At 36.3% G+C, this 14,143-nt stretch overlaps 1 protein-coding gene across 3 annotated transcripts in view; it reads right to left on the reverse strand.

Annotated features, from left to right (window-relative positions):
- Window positions 1–14,143, reverse strand: part of LOC135223494 (regulator of G-protein signaling 20-like) — a 320,193-nt gene that overhangs the window by 178,139 nt on the left and 127,911 nt on the right. Inside the window, exon 2 of one of the 3 annotated variants that reach the window (XM_064262148.1) lies at window positions 13,190–13,207. The exons of the other annotated variants lie outside the window; for them this stretch is intronic. The gene's annotated coding sequence lies outside the window, so the exon portion shown is untranslated. The remainder of the gene's footprint in view (window positions 1–13,189; window positions 13,208–14,143) is intronic. 3 annotated transcript variants of the gene reach the window in all.

Genomic DNA, 14,143 nt, shown 5'->3' on the forward strand with positions numbered 1-14,143 from the left:
TCTCTCTCCTCTCTCTCTCTCTCTCTCTCTTTTTAGGACTCGCCAGAATTTTCTATTGCAACTGAGACTCGTTATATCATCACTTGAGGCTACATGTCTACTAAAATCGTTGTTTACATGTTGAGAGAGAGAGAGAGAGAGAGAGAGAGAGAGAGAGAGAGAGAGAGAGAGAGAGAGACTTGATAAGGGCCAATAACAAAGAGCTGGAAAAAGGACTCCACCGATATTGGGACATTAATCCAGGCAAAGGCGGATGAGTCCACTACAGAGCCTGAGAAGATGTTGAAATGAATCCTGATGTTCGTATAATTCTACTCTTCAGACTATCGAACCAGAATTATTGAGTCTAAAAAATGTGGCCGTCGACATTCATTTTGGGCGATACGGACAAATGCCAATTCGGAAAGCCCACCACTGAGTGATGTATTACAGACAATTTCGTCAGGAAGCATCAGTTGTGCACAGATGTATCTAAATAACACTTTTTCTTTGTAGCACCCGTACAAAGAAGTATCTAAATGACACTTTCTTTGTAGCAGGCGTTCACAGAAGTATCTAAATGACACTTTCTTTGTAGCAGTCGTGCACAGAAGTATCTAAATGACACTTTCTTTGTAGCAGTCGTACACAGATGTATCTAAACGACACTTTCTTTGTAGCAGTCGTACACAGAGGTATCTAAACGACACTTTTTCTTTGCAGCAGTCGTACGCAGAAGTATCAAAATGACTTTTTCTTTGCAGCCGTCGTACACAAAAGTATCTAAATGACACTTTCTTTGCAGCCGTCATACACAGAAGTATCTAAATGACACTTTTCTTTGCAGCAGTCATACAAAGAAGTATCTAAATGACACTTTTCTTTACAGCAGTCGTACGCAGAAGTATCTAAATGACACTTTTTCTATGCAGTAGTCGTACGCAGAGGTATCTAAATGACACGTTTTCTTTGCAGCAGTTGTACACAGAAGTATCTAAATGACACTTTTCTTTGCAGCAGTTGTACACAGAAGTATCTAAATGACACTTTTTCTTTGCAGCAGTCGTATGCAGAGGTATCTAAATGACACGTTTTCTTTGCAGTAGTCGTACGCAGAGGTATCTAAATGACACGTTTTCTTTGCAGCAGTTGTACACAGAAGTATCTAAATTACACTTTTTCTTTGTAGCATTCGTACACAGAAATATCTAAACGACACTTTTTCTTTGCAGCAGTCGTACACAGAAGTATCTAAATGACACTTATTCTTTGCAGCAGTCGTACAAATAAGTATCTAAATGACACTTTTTCTTTGTAGCACTCGTACACAGAAGTATTTAAATACACTTTTTCTTTGCAGCATTCATACACAGAAGTATCTAAATGACACTTTTTCTTTGCAGCAGTCGTACACAGAAGTATCTAAATGACACTTTCTTTACAGCCGTCTAGCACAAAAGTATCTAAATGACACTTTTTCTTTGTACTATTCGTACACAAAAGTATTTAAATGACACTTCTTTGCAGCAGTCGTACACAGAAGTATCTAAATGACACTTTTCTTTGCAGCCGTCGTACACAAAAGTATCTAAAGGACACTTTTCTTTGCAGCCGTCGTACACAGAAGTATCTAAAGGACACTTTTCTTTGCAGCCGTCGTACACAAAATATCTAATACACTTTTGGCTTTGCAGCCGTCGTACACAAAAAAGTATCTAAAGGACACCTTGTTTTCTTAAATGGCAGCGTCGTACACAAAGTATCTAAAGGACACTTTTCTTTGCAGCCGTCGTACACAAAATATCTAAAGACACTTTTTCTTTGCAGGCCGTCGTACACAAAAATTTTCTAAAGACACTTTTTTCCCTTTGCAGCCGTCGTACACAAAAGTATCTAAAGGACCTTTTCTTTGCAGGCCCTTCGTACACGAAAGTATCTAAAGGACACTTTTCTTTGCAGCCGTCGACACAAAGTATCTAAGACACTTTTCTTTGCAGCCGTCGTACACAAAGGTATCTAAAGGACACTTTTCCTGGCAGCGTCGTACACAAAAGTATCTAATGACACTTTCTTTGCAGCCTTCGTACGCACAAAAGTATCTAAAGGACACAATTTTCTTTGCACAAAAGGTCGGTACACAAAAGTATTTTCTTTAAAGGACACTTTTCTTTGCAGCCGTCGTACACAAAAGTATCTAAAGGACACTTTTCTTTGCAGCCGTCGTACACAAAAGTATCTAAAGGACACTTTTCTTTGCAGCAGTCGTACACAGAAGTATCTGAACGACACTTTTTTCTCTTTGTAGCAGTCCTACAAAAAAGTATCTAAATGAAACGTTTTCTTTAAAAATCAATTTAAAACAAGTAAAAAATCCCCCAAAGTTTTTTCTGTGCAATCGAGTTTTATGTACAGCGTATAATCAAGGCCACTAAGTATAATGCTGTATGAGCCGCAGCCCATGAAACTCTCAGCCTGCCGTGGTAGCCTGTATTGTTGCGTTGCCAGAAGCACGATCATGGCTAACTTTAACCTTGAATAAAACAAAAACTACTAAGGCTAGATTGTTAAGTTTGATGAGTGGAAGGTGGATGATCAACGCACTAATCTGCAGCCCTCTAGTCACAGTAGTTTTTAAGATCTGAGGGCGGACAGAAAAAGCGCGGACGGACAGGCAAGTAGGCATCTCAATCATTTTCTTTCACACAAAACTTAAACCGTTGATGCCGCCTCACCTTTGGCTCATAGTTGTTGGTGCTGCTAAAACGACAAAGCTGAGCGCACAACATGAGTAGCAATCCTCGATGGAGCCACACATTCATTCATTTATCAAAATGCCCATTGCTACATAGGAATTTCTTTTCTGAAATATCGTTTGACAACAAGATATTAACCTGAAATCCATCCCAGGGTACCCTGAAATCGCCGGAATGCGTTAGGCGTTGTGAGTGTTACGCCTATGTTATCCTTCCAAACCACCCACGCTCGCTCAGAATCGTCCATAGATGATCAGCGGCATCCAAGTAGGAAATGTCAAGTGCCATTTGTCAAGGGAAATCATAATTCAGTCATTGGAAATGGCCAAGTTGACGAACCGGTGAAGCGAACCAATGGCCACACCCAAGCAGCCACGCCCTCTTTCTTAGAAACCTTGCCCGAGTTCAATTTTGCTTTATTGTCAACTCCACCGCATTAACTATTTTATATAAGCATATGTGAGAAAATATATATACAGATAAGATAATTATCTATATGTATATACGGTAGCACAAGTATATATTTGATCATTAAAATAATAAGTGTGCGACCTTTATAACAACTAGAGGAGCTGAGAAACTAAAAGGTGGGTCACGTAAAAACCCAAGTCCAATCCATCCCAAAAACAAAAGCAAGACAGACCCAGAGAGAACAGCCACACAATATCAACCCCCAAGAAAACGCAATGTGTAGACGACCCACACAAGAGATGGGAGGTGAGCAGCTGTGCTGCCTGGGCCCCGCACAGCCTTTCAGAAAGCGATCCAAGAGAACCGAACTCCTGGTAAGTGCTGAAACAGAAACCTTCCTCACGGCTGCAAACTATTTCCAGAAGGGAAGAGGAGAGTGAGTCTGCTTTCATGTCAAAATAAACGCAAGTGCACAAAAATTTTCGAAATTGACACAAAAAATATAAATAATAAAAAAAATGCACACACACACAAACACACACAGGCACAAACACACGCACGCACACACACACAGATATATATATATATATATATATATATATAATATATATATATATATATATATATATATATATCTGTGTGTGTGTGTGTATTAATAATAACAATAATAACATAAAATAAAATAAAATAAATTATAAGCTCAGACAGACAATATAGGCTCAGCCTGATGGATCCAGTGAGTGCTGAATAGGAGAGGATACAAAAATGAAAAGGTACATTACACATGATCTATGACGTATAACGTTAATTTTCATTTTTGTATGCTCTCCTGTTCAGCTCTCACTGGATCCATCAGGCTGAGCCTTTATTTTCTGTCTGAGCTTATAATTTTTTGTTTTGTTTTATTATTATTACTTTTTTTTCTTGTCAAGTTCGTCATCGAAGGCATCATTTCAGACCACGAACATTTTTGTGCCGCTTGTATAATCGTGATACGATATGAAATAATAGCATGGTAAGAACACTCTTTATTCAAAATCCACAAACGGTCATTAGACAGACGACAAGAAATAAAAAAATAAAATGGATATAATATAATATGGGGAAAATTGTAGCGTGATGAAAACACTTGACTATTTGAAATTCATACATCGTCATTAAATGGATGGCAAGGGATTCATGAAGGTATATTTACATTATTGAAAATTAATTGAGAAATCTTAAATATTTCCGGTAAAGAAATCGCAAACCCTAGGAATAAACCGAGTTCAATCTCGAAATCAATCTCATTCTCCAATATATTATATTCCGTAATTATTATTCAATCTGAAAACTAAATGATTTCACCAGATACTTTTACTGTCACTAAATTCATTGTAAGTTGATTGTCAAAAACTCACATAATTTCGATATTATAAATATCAAACATTATTTGTTTGGCAAATGCATACAAATATGATTTAAATGCATTTAAACTGATACAAAAGCGACTTATAAAATTATAAAAACATTTACAATTGGTTCTGAATTTAATAATGGTGAAACGCTATTATTCTGAAAGCACTTGAAAAATAAAAAAGAAAACAATTTATCATTTTGGCTCATTTTAACATTGAATTATCTTCCGTGACAGATTTGACAAAATATTTAACTCAGCATTTAAAACATCCGGGTCTGCCCGGTAAACCTCTCTACCATTTCTTTGAGCCTCATTGTTTCATTTCTAGTTTATTCATTAGCAACTCCAATATTAAATTTCGGCAGCAATGGCAACTTTTGTTTAAACTAAGCACTGGGCAATTTCTTGTCATTTTATATATATGAAGGATAAACCTGCAAAAAAATAATTTCTGCATGAAACCACATACACTTGAGCTATTGCAAAGAAGTTTATTCAGATATACAGACGCAAGAACATGACAATTTGCTAGTCCCTCCTTGGAACGGCGGGACTACCACAATATAAATGAATGACGACGGAATTTCGAGTCATGAATTTTAATTTCAATTTCGCTAAAAGCCAAGCTTTTTTTCTTAAATATGACTTCTCCTAAAAACAAAAATAGATAAAAAGGAACCGAATACTTTGCGACAAAGTCACGCAAACTCTAAAATGACGCTTTTTTACTCACAGTCGCAAAAACTTGTGCGATAATTTTAGCGGTGTCCTCAATGGTTCAACGGGACGCAGTCGTAAAGTGGGAAAATGAGTAACCATTCATTCATAAATTCGCCGGCTAATTGAATCTTGATGAATGAATCAATCGTACGAAGGACTTACAACGTGACACTACTACATCCGTTTTCTTTTATCGCCTTTTTCTTGGACTGTGACACAAAGTGAACGGCGCGTAGGAGTTAAAGTAGGGGGAACAGGATGGAAGGGGAGGGGGGAGGGTCGGGATAGGGGTCGAGAGATGAGGAGGAGGAAGACTGGGGCTGGAGGAAAGTGGGGAGATGGAGGAGGCAGATGGTGGAAGGAGGGGGGGGGGAGGAGGGTGGGGAAGGGATGTTTAGCTTTTTCATTAGATCTTTGATGAGAATTAAACGCTTCGATAACGCAATATTTAATCAGGAACAAGAGATTTAATTAGCCTCTATTGTTCATTTGGATCCTCTTTGGTGGACTGCTAATTTTACCATAAAAGGAGGGGGGGCTATTTTCGTAGTGAAATATTACCTCATTTTATCGCGAAATAACTCCAATACCTTTCCCACTGAAAAGTTGAGTTGATTTGCTGTGCAACCAATTAGAGTTGAACCTAAGGAGATTTCTAAAATTACCCCACGAAGGAGATCCTATACTTGGCCACTGATTTAAAAGTGCCGCTCTGATTTGTGAGGAAACCCAAGGGCTTATTATGGTGAAAGGTAAAAAAAATAAATATATAAAAATCAAATGTAAAATTGGAAACTGATCGCATCACGGAATCAGGTTCTCATGCGGCACATGGTCTGAGTAGCTATAAATCCTTGAGCAAATAGCAGGGCAAAATGAATGAAAGCTGCTGAATCGATTCATGGAGTCTAGTACTATAGTAAATACACACGCACACAGCCACATGCGAGAACATTCATTCATAAACACGTTCTCCTAAATCCAAGCACACCGGGAGGCGAGCGTGAATGCGCAATAGTCACGCAGGCAGTCAAAGGAGAGGTAATTTTGCATGAGCGGATACTTACATCGGCGATAAACGAAGAAGAAGAAGAAGAAGAAGAAGAAGAAGAAAGAAGAGAAGGAGGAGGAAATACGAGTATATCGACAAATTGCCAAATGGACTCATATAAATTTCAAAATAAAAGTATCAGAGGAATTTACGAGTTAAAAAAAAGAAAAGCTGTACGTCAGAATAACTGACAGGAATACAAAAAGCTAACACGAAAAATGTGATGATAAAGACTAAGGTACAGATCATAAAAATTGACATGGGTCCACTTAAATAAAAACAAGGCCGCTAGATTTAAAAGGTTTGTAACTCACGCACACGTCCTCACTTCTGAAGGCAAGGATCAAAGCCACTTACAGCAACACTGCCTGATAAAATGTGGCCGAAGAGGATTCAGATGATTAATTTGTTAAAAACGTCTTTAGAATATGTCCTTTTAAATGACCCGTTACGACGAGTTTTTGTGACTTTATCGAAAAATTTTCAATTCATTCACACTCTCTGGTCGCTCATTTTTTTTTACTATCGTTGCAGCCTGTTTTCACTTTTATTGCATCACTATAACGATAACTATAACCTTAGAATCGAATACTCAGGAAAATGAAGAAGAGTTATTAGGCAGACAATTATGTTGCTAAATTCATTTTTTGCACTTCAGAGAAGCAGAAAAAGAAAGAAAAAAAATCTTCACCACTTTATTTCCGCATAATAATAAGATTCTTGAAAGGCATCGAACGCAGCAGCATCAACAAGCAGGATGCCACTTTACTCCAGCAACAATGAAATTGGAAATTGGCCAATTACTGACGACGGACACGTTACAAATGAAAGAACCAACCCATTGTTTACTTTCGAATAAGACTTTTCCTGGTCTTAACGGTATTTTTTTTTATTTCTCTCTCTCTCTCCTCTCTCTTCTCTCTCTCTCTCTCTCTCTCTCTCTCTACTCTTCACTTCGGAAAACTCTCCACCTTTTGTCTCAGTTTCAGAATAAAATGTTTTACTTAGTCATAAAGCGACAATATATGCAACTGAAACATAATATTTCCTATGTAATACTCACGGTCTAAAGAAGCATTAATAAGAAATAAATACAGTTTCAAGTAAATGTTCGAAGTATTGCCTAAGTTACTAAATAACGGCCCCATGGCAAACCGCAAAAAAAACGACTTACGAATAAAATACTGGCTCCAAATTCAACGAGAGTCACTCTAATACAGGGATTAATCAGGGTCTGTGTGGCCTGGATAATCCTTATGGAGTATTCAAAGTCATTTACGCACAAGATATGCACGGTAATGGCATATTTGCTACATTAAGGACTTAAGAAATTAAAAAATTAAATTTTTGATGGAGAATGCTGGTGGGACGTTGAATTAGACACACACACACACTCACACACACACACACACACACACACACACATATATATATATATATATATATATATATATATATATATATATATAATATATATATATATATATATATCATATATATATATATATATATATATATATATATATATGTATATAGATAGTCAGAGAGAGAGAGAGAGAGAGAGAGAGAGAGAGAGAGAGAGAGAGAGAGAGAGAAATCTAGTTTGCCATTTTGCGTACGCGATGTCGACTCCCTGAGGAAGAGCTTTCTTCCTATGTATATGTTAGCGGGGCAGCTGCCATTGCATAAGCTTCCTGCACAGGAGGTTCAACCTTTACAAAATAAACAATGGCAGTGAATGCTGTCTTTTTCCTCTCTAAAGCCCCTTTTCATTAGGGGGAAATGGCTTAGACAAATATATCCAAACCTTCATTTATAAAATAGGGTTATTTCTATTCTTCCGCACCATTTGTCTTATTTCCTACTACCAAATACACTGAGTATACAATGAAGACCAGCACAAATAAAGTGACAGGTATAACTAACTCTCTCTCTCTCTCTCTCTCTCTCTCTCTCTCTCTCTCTCTCTCTCTCTCTCTCTCTCTCTCTCTCTCTCTCTCTCTCTCTCTCTCTCTTCCCCTTTCAAAGTTCCCCGGAAATAAGGTATCTAGTGTGATTACTACAGCGTAGGAATAAATCAATACTAGAAGATGATTGGTGGATAATGCCAGACTTCCTTAGCCAATTACCGAAGGCCAAATGATGTTCTGCCTTTCACCCAATTGATTATTGATTCTCTATGGTGCAACACTGCCCCTCTTCGGCTGACAGATGTATGATAACCCAAATCGCATCAAACTCAAGGGTCATACGGGAGGAATCTTCAGATATCAGAGGCACGAGAAGCAGCTGGGAGAGCTTCTGTGCGACGCTGTCATGACTGACGTATACTCTGAAAATAAGCGAGTATCAAATAGAACAAGTTGCTAGCATCAGTACAGTGACTTAAGACATCATCTGGTGGGAAACAAGGGTATATTTACACTTTTGCTTAATTTTAAATGGGGATAAAATTGATGGCTTAAGTTACACGGCATCTATAGCTGCTCTCTCTCTCTCTCTCTCTCTCTCTCTCTCTCTCTCTCTCTCTCTCTACTGGCACCACAAGTGCAGACAGATAAGATATATATTATATATATATATATATATAATATATTTATATATTTATATATTTTATAAAATATCATATCTATATATATATATAGTGTATATATATATTTATATATATCATATATATACTATATATATATAATATATATATATATGTACGTATGGATAAACATATGTATATATATTTGTGTATACATACATGGCTATATATCCATAAACACACACACACATATTATATATATATATATATATATATATATATATATATATATATATATATATATATATATTTAAACAGGCTTTAGTACATTTTGAAAATGGCTCCATTTCCAGGTTTCTTTACACAGGCAATACCATCACATGAAGAACAAAACAACCACAAATTCCAAAAAGAGACAACAAACCTCATCCGAAGAACAGATTAACATAATATCCAAAATAGTCTGCGTTAATGAGAAAGTCGTGATAACCAGAGATTAGAAAATAACTTGCGGCATTTGCATCTCCATCACAGAAACACAAAGAATAAGAGAAGCCTTAAGAACTCTCTGAATGCAGATTCAGTCCCATACTCACATCCAATTCCACAGAACCCAAACACAATTCCTTGTCATATTTCATGGCCAAATAACACATCCCTCTTTGTTGTGGTTAAACGTTTTGAAAACTCATGTAATCTCAGTAAGTTACATTTTATATATATATATAATACATACATAGGTAGTATAGTTTTATATATTATATATTTATATATATATATATATATATATCATATATTTATTATAATTTATATATATAGATATATATATATATATATATATATATATATTATTAGCACAACCTACGCCTTCACTTAAATGTTTAGCCCATTTCATCTTTGCTTTTATCACGAAAAAAATTTTCCTAATTGGTAGAATATTTCAAAAGGAAAAAAATATTCGTTTTGTAGTCAAGAATTCCCCGTTGAAAATTTAAAGTTTCAGAAGCATGAAAGAATTTACACTAATGTAATAAAAGTGTTGAGAGAGAGAGAGAGAGAGAGAGAGAGAGAGAGAGAGAGAGAGATAGGGGGGTTCGCCAAAAAATGCCTCAAAACCAAAAAGAGTTATGTATAAATGTTAGTTAAAGGAATAACAAATTCTACATCCGTTTGCATTTAAGAGAGAGAAAGGAAAACATAAAATGGTTCCTCCAAATATGAAAAAGCAAAGCTGTGACCAGAGACGAAGGCAACAGTATTATTCCAAAAAATAAAGCATTAACGTATACGCCATTATTGGAATAGAAAGAGAGAGAGAGAGAGAGAGAGAGAGAGAGAGAGAGAGAGAGAGAGAGAGAGAGAGAGAGAGAGAGAGAATAAAACTCCCTCTCTACAACACCGACAGACATAATTCAGATGCAACAGAAATGTCACTGGAGAGAAAGAGAGATGTCACTAGAGAAAGAGAGAGAGAGATGTCACTAGAGAGAGAGAGAGAAAGAGAGCGAAAGAAAGAGAGAGAGAGAGAGAGAATGAGAGCAAAAGAAAGAGAGAGAGAGAAAGAGAGCGAAAGAAAGAGAGAGAGAGAGACAGGGAGCGAAAATTTCGCTCAGCAATTCAGTGAAGGTGCAGGAAACGTCACAGCCACATCACTGTTGGCCAGACAAAGGACTAATTAGACCCTTAACAACTTTCTTCCCTTTCGGCCAACTCAAAAGAGACCCTTACTTTTCAATGTAGACCAACCGAGCGACATCAACCGACCCCCCACCCCCTTACCACCCCCGCCCACCCACCCACGCGATTTGTCAACTCTTGAGTCTCTCCGTGGTAGTGCCTGCCATTCCACTTCATTCCATTCGCCTCGTGTTTCTTTACATAATAAATTTTAATGGTTTTCTTCTTTTGTGTTACGGGTACTGTCACTGCAGAGGTAGTAGATGGTATTCTCATCGACTTTTCGATATTTAACTGTATTTACGTGACCTCGCAAGAAGTAAATATTTGTTTGCATTTGCTCACTTACGAATATTATCATGGCTACTCTTGAATATCAGTATCACTTTACATTTTATCAAATATTTCCGACTCTTTTCATTGAAGGAATTTCCCAATCATATTCCAATATTTGATGTACATAATGAATGCTACTTCCAAGAATTTGCAGAAACGTGTATGAATCGTTATTTACCGTTTAAAACGTAAACTCGCTTGAAAAACGTCAATAAAAAATTAAACAATAACCTAGAACAGTATTGATATAGCAGAAAGCTATGTGAAAATGTTTAATGACAATTAAGATATCTTGCTACATCAACATCCAAAAGAAATGTTATTACATACATACATACATACATACATACATACATACATGCATACATACATACATACATGCATTAAAGAAATTTAGTGTCTGATAATCGTGAACAATGGCTTCTGCCATAGTTGTATTTAGTTTACATACACTCACTCAAGATATATAACAACATCATACTGTATACTAATTAAGCATAATAAACATAAATTCAAAGGGAACCCATGAAATATTTTTTTAGTATATCAATAACATAATAATGTAAATACTTTACTTATATATATATATATATATATATATATATATATATATATATATATATACATACATACAGTTAAACGTAATCCCATTTCAGCGCTTACTAGGGAGTTAGGACCAACTCTCTTAATTTATTCTAAAGGCTGTGTTAGGTGGGAACACTGGACTAGCGATTTTTCTTACAAAAATAAAATCAAATGCTAAGATGAAAATTCCCCACATCGGGGAAAAAAAAGATTGATTTAAAAAAAATTAATTTTTTTGCTGTTTACAAAGTGTAGCATTGATTTAGTAGCGTCTCAGTTCTAAATAAAACTAATCTTTGGATACGAAGAAATACTATTCTACTATCACTACTGAAAAGTAAATAACAATAATAGCAGCATCGCAATTAACAATAGTAAAAAGATTCATTCGCCTTCAACTCACTGAACTAAATCAGACTTGCGATTGAATCTAAGTTTTACGAGGTCGCTGTTTTATCTCAACATAAAAAAATAAAAAAATATATAAAAAGAGGCCACATTGCGCGATCTAATTATTCAACCATACAAAAAAATAAAAGTAAGCCTTGTTCACTTGGATTCAGGTATGAACAACGACGACAACAACAACAACAACAACAAGCGTTCGATAACGTGAAATCGTTCCTCTATTACTCCGTCACCAGCCGATGAAATAACCATTAACAATGGTTACTAATTATACGAGCGAAAAATCTAAATTGGTTATTTGAAGCCGTGGCGGAGACATATTCAAAGGTCTCTCTCTCTCTCTCTCTCTCTCTCTCTCTCTCTCTCTCTCTCTCTCTCTCTCCTTCTTAGTGACATTTCGTTTGTTTGTTACTTCATCTTTTAAAGAACTTCTCTTCTAATTCTCGCGTTTGTCCATAATCAATTACTTACGAGACTAATTTTATACTGCGTACATATACACAAAGTACACAAATGCAAATGTGCTCTCTCTCTCTCTCTCTCTCTCTCTCACTTAGAATCAATCGATCATTCAGTTAAAAAAATATATAAATGTGCATCAAAGTATTCATAGTAATCTATCTACCTTTCTCTCTCATATAGGACCAAATTCATACATCAAGTAAACCTAAATGTTGATTTGTGAAATAAAAATAAATATGTCTAACAAAACGTAAAGCGGTAGATGCTTATTGCTTATTTCTTTAAAATGGAACCAGGATTTCAATGAGTAAACCTCACAGGAGAGAGTATAAATATCAAAGCATATAAGCCTAAGTCCCTGTCTTTATACACAACTAATCTAAATTTCCGTAAAAGTTCATCACTTAGCGCGAAAAAGCAAACAACTTAAGACAAGCGCACTCGCCATAACAATATTTGGGAATCCTCAATTATATTCCTAGAGAATGTGATTTGTTTGTAAGCGAATACGCCAGCATAAACAGTCCTAAACACAAAGGGGGTATTTATTTTGATACACTGACACCCATGCACAAACAAACAGGCCAAAGAAAACAAGGAACCTCGAGAGGCCGAGTGAGTCTTCCCTTTCGCCCATTAACTCACCATTTAAATACCTGTTTATTTTTCAGCTCGACTGGGGACCTTCTATCGCCCGATCTTTTACACGGAACCCAGATGAAGTTTACGAATCGTAAATTATGCAATTTCTCTTCCCATCTCTCTCTCTCTCTCTCTCTCTCTCTCTCTCTCTCTCTCTCTCTCTCTTTCACACACACACACACACACACACACACACACATAAACACTCACACACACACGCACACATAAACACTCACCTTGGCAGGTACATCAGCCTGGTAAAAAAAAAAGAATAAATAGTCATTTCAAGAACAAAAAGTGATAATTCAAAAATCTAACGATTATCATACTACAGACATCGACAAGAAGAAGAAGAAGAAGAAGAAAAAGAAGTAGAAGGGAGAGAGAGAGAGAGAGAGAGAGAGAGTGAGAGAGAGAGAGAGAGACTAGGAAAACCGAGGGGATTCGAGTGGAAACCTGTGATTGGAATCAGAGGGGAAAAAAGCCGACTTCAACGGAGCCTTTGATCTGGCCGAACATTATTAACGTGGCGAATCCTGGCAGCAGAGACGGCACTTTTAGGCATCGCATAAATACGTATATTTTCCTTTGATTATATTTTTTCTTCTTCATGTCTTCGATTTGGCGCCTCACCGTCAGAACTTATAGGGTGCTACGCTGATATTCTTTTTAACGGTAATGCTTTTAGGTCGTTGAAGAAAGCATGGCAGCTATTAAAGGAATATTTCAATCAAAATTCCTCTCCAACGGACAAAAATTATAACGCTATATAGTGAAAGGAATCACTCTTGGCTAGAGAAGGAAAATTCCGCAGTTTATATATATGTATATATATATATGTGTGTGTGTGTGTGTGTGTGTGTGTGTACAATATATATACATATATCTATATATATACATATTTATATAAATTTGTGACTCACATCAGGATCGAACCCAGGTCTTTCAACTAAAAGACGAGGCAGCTTGAGTGGCCTGATTGTCAGTGGTCTCGTCTCTCAACTGAAAGACCTGGGTTCGATCCCGATGTGGGTCAGAAATTTATTTCTGTTCCACACGTGATTGCGTGTTGATCATATGTATGTATATATATGTGTGTGTATTAAATTCTGTTAGCTACTTATATATCATATTACGCGTAATTTCGAAGACAAGAACTCCATTATTTTTTTTTTATGTACCATATTACG

This window comes from Macrobrachium nipponense, chromosome 11, assembly GCF_015104395.2.
Source record: "Macrobrachium nipponense isolate FS-2020 chromosome 11, ASM1510439v2, whole genome shotgun sequence".
NCBI lineage: Eukaryota > Metazoa > Arthropoda > Malacostraca > Decapoda > Palaemonidae > Macrobrachium > Macrobrachium nipponense.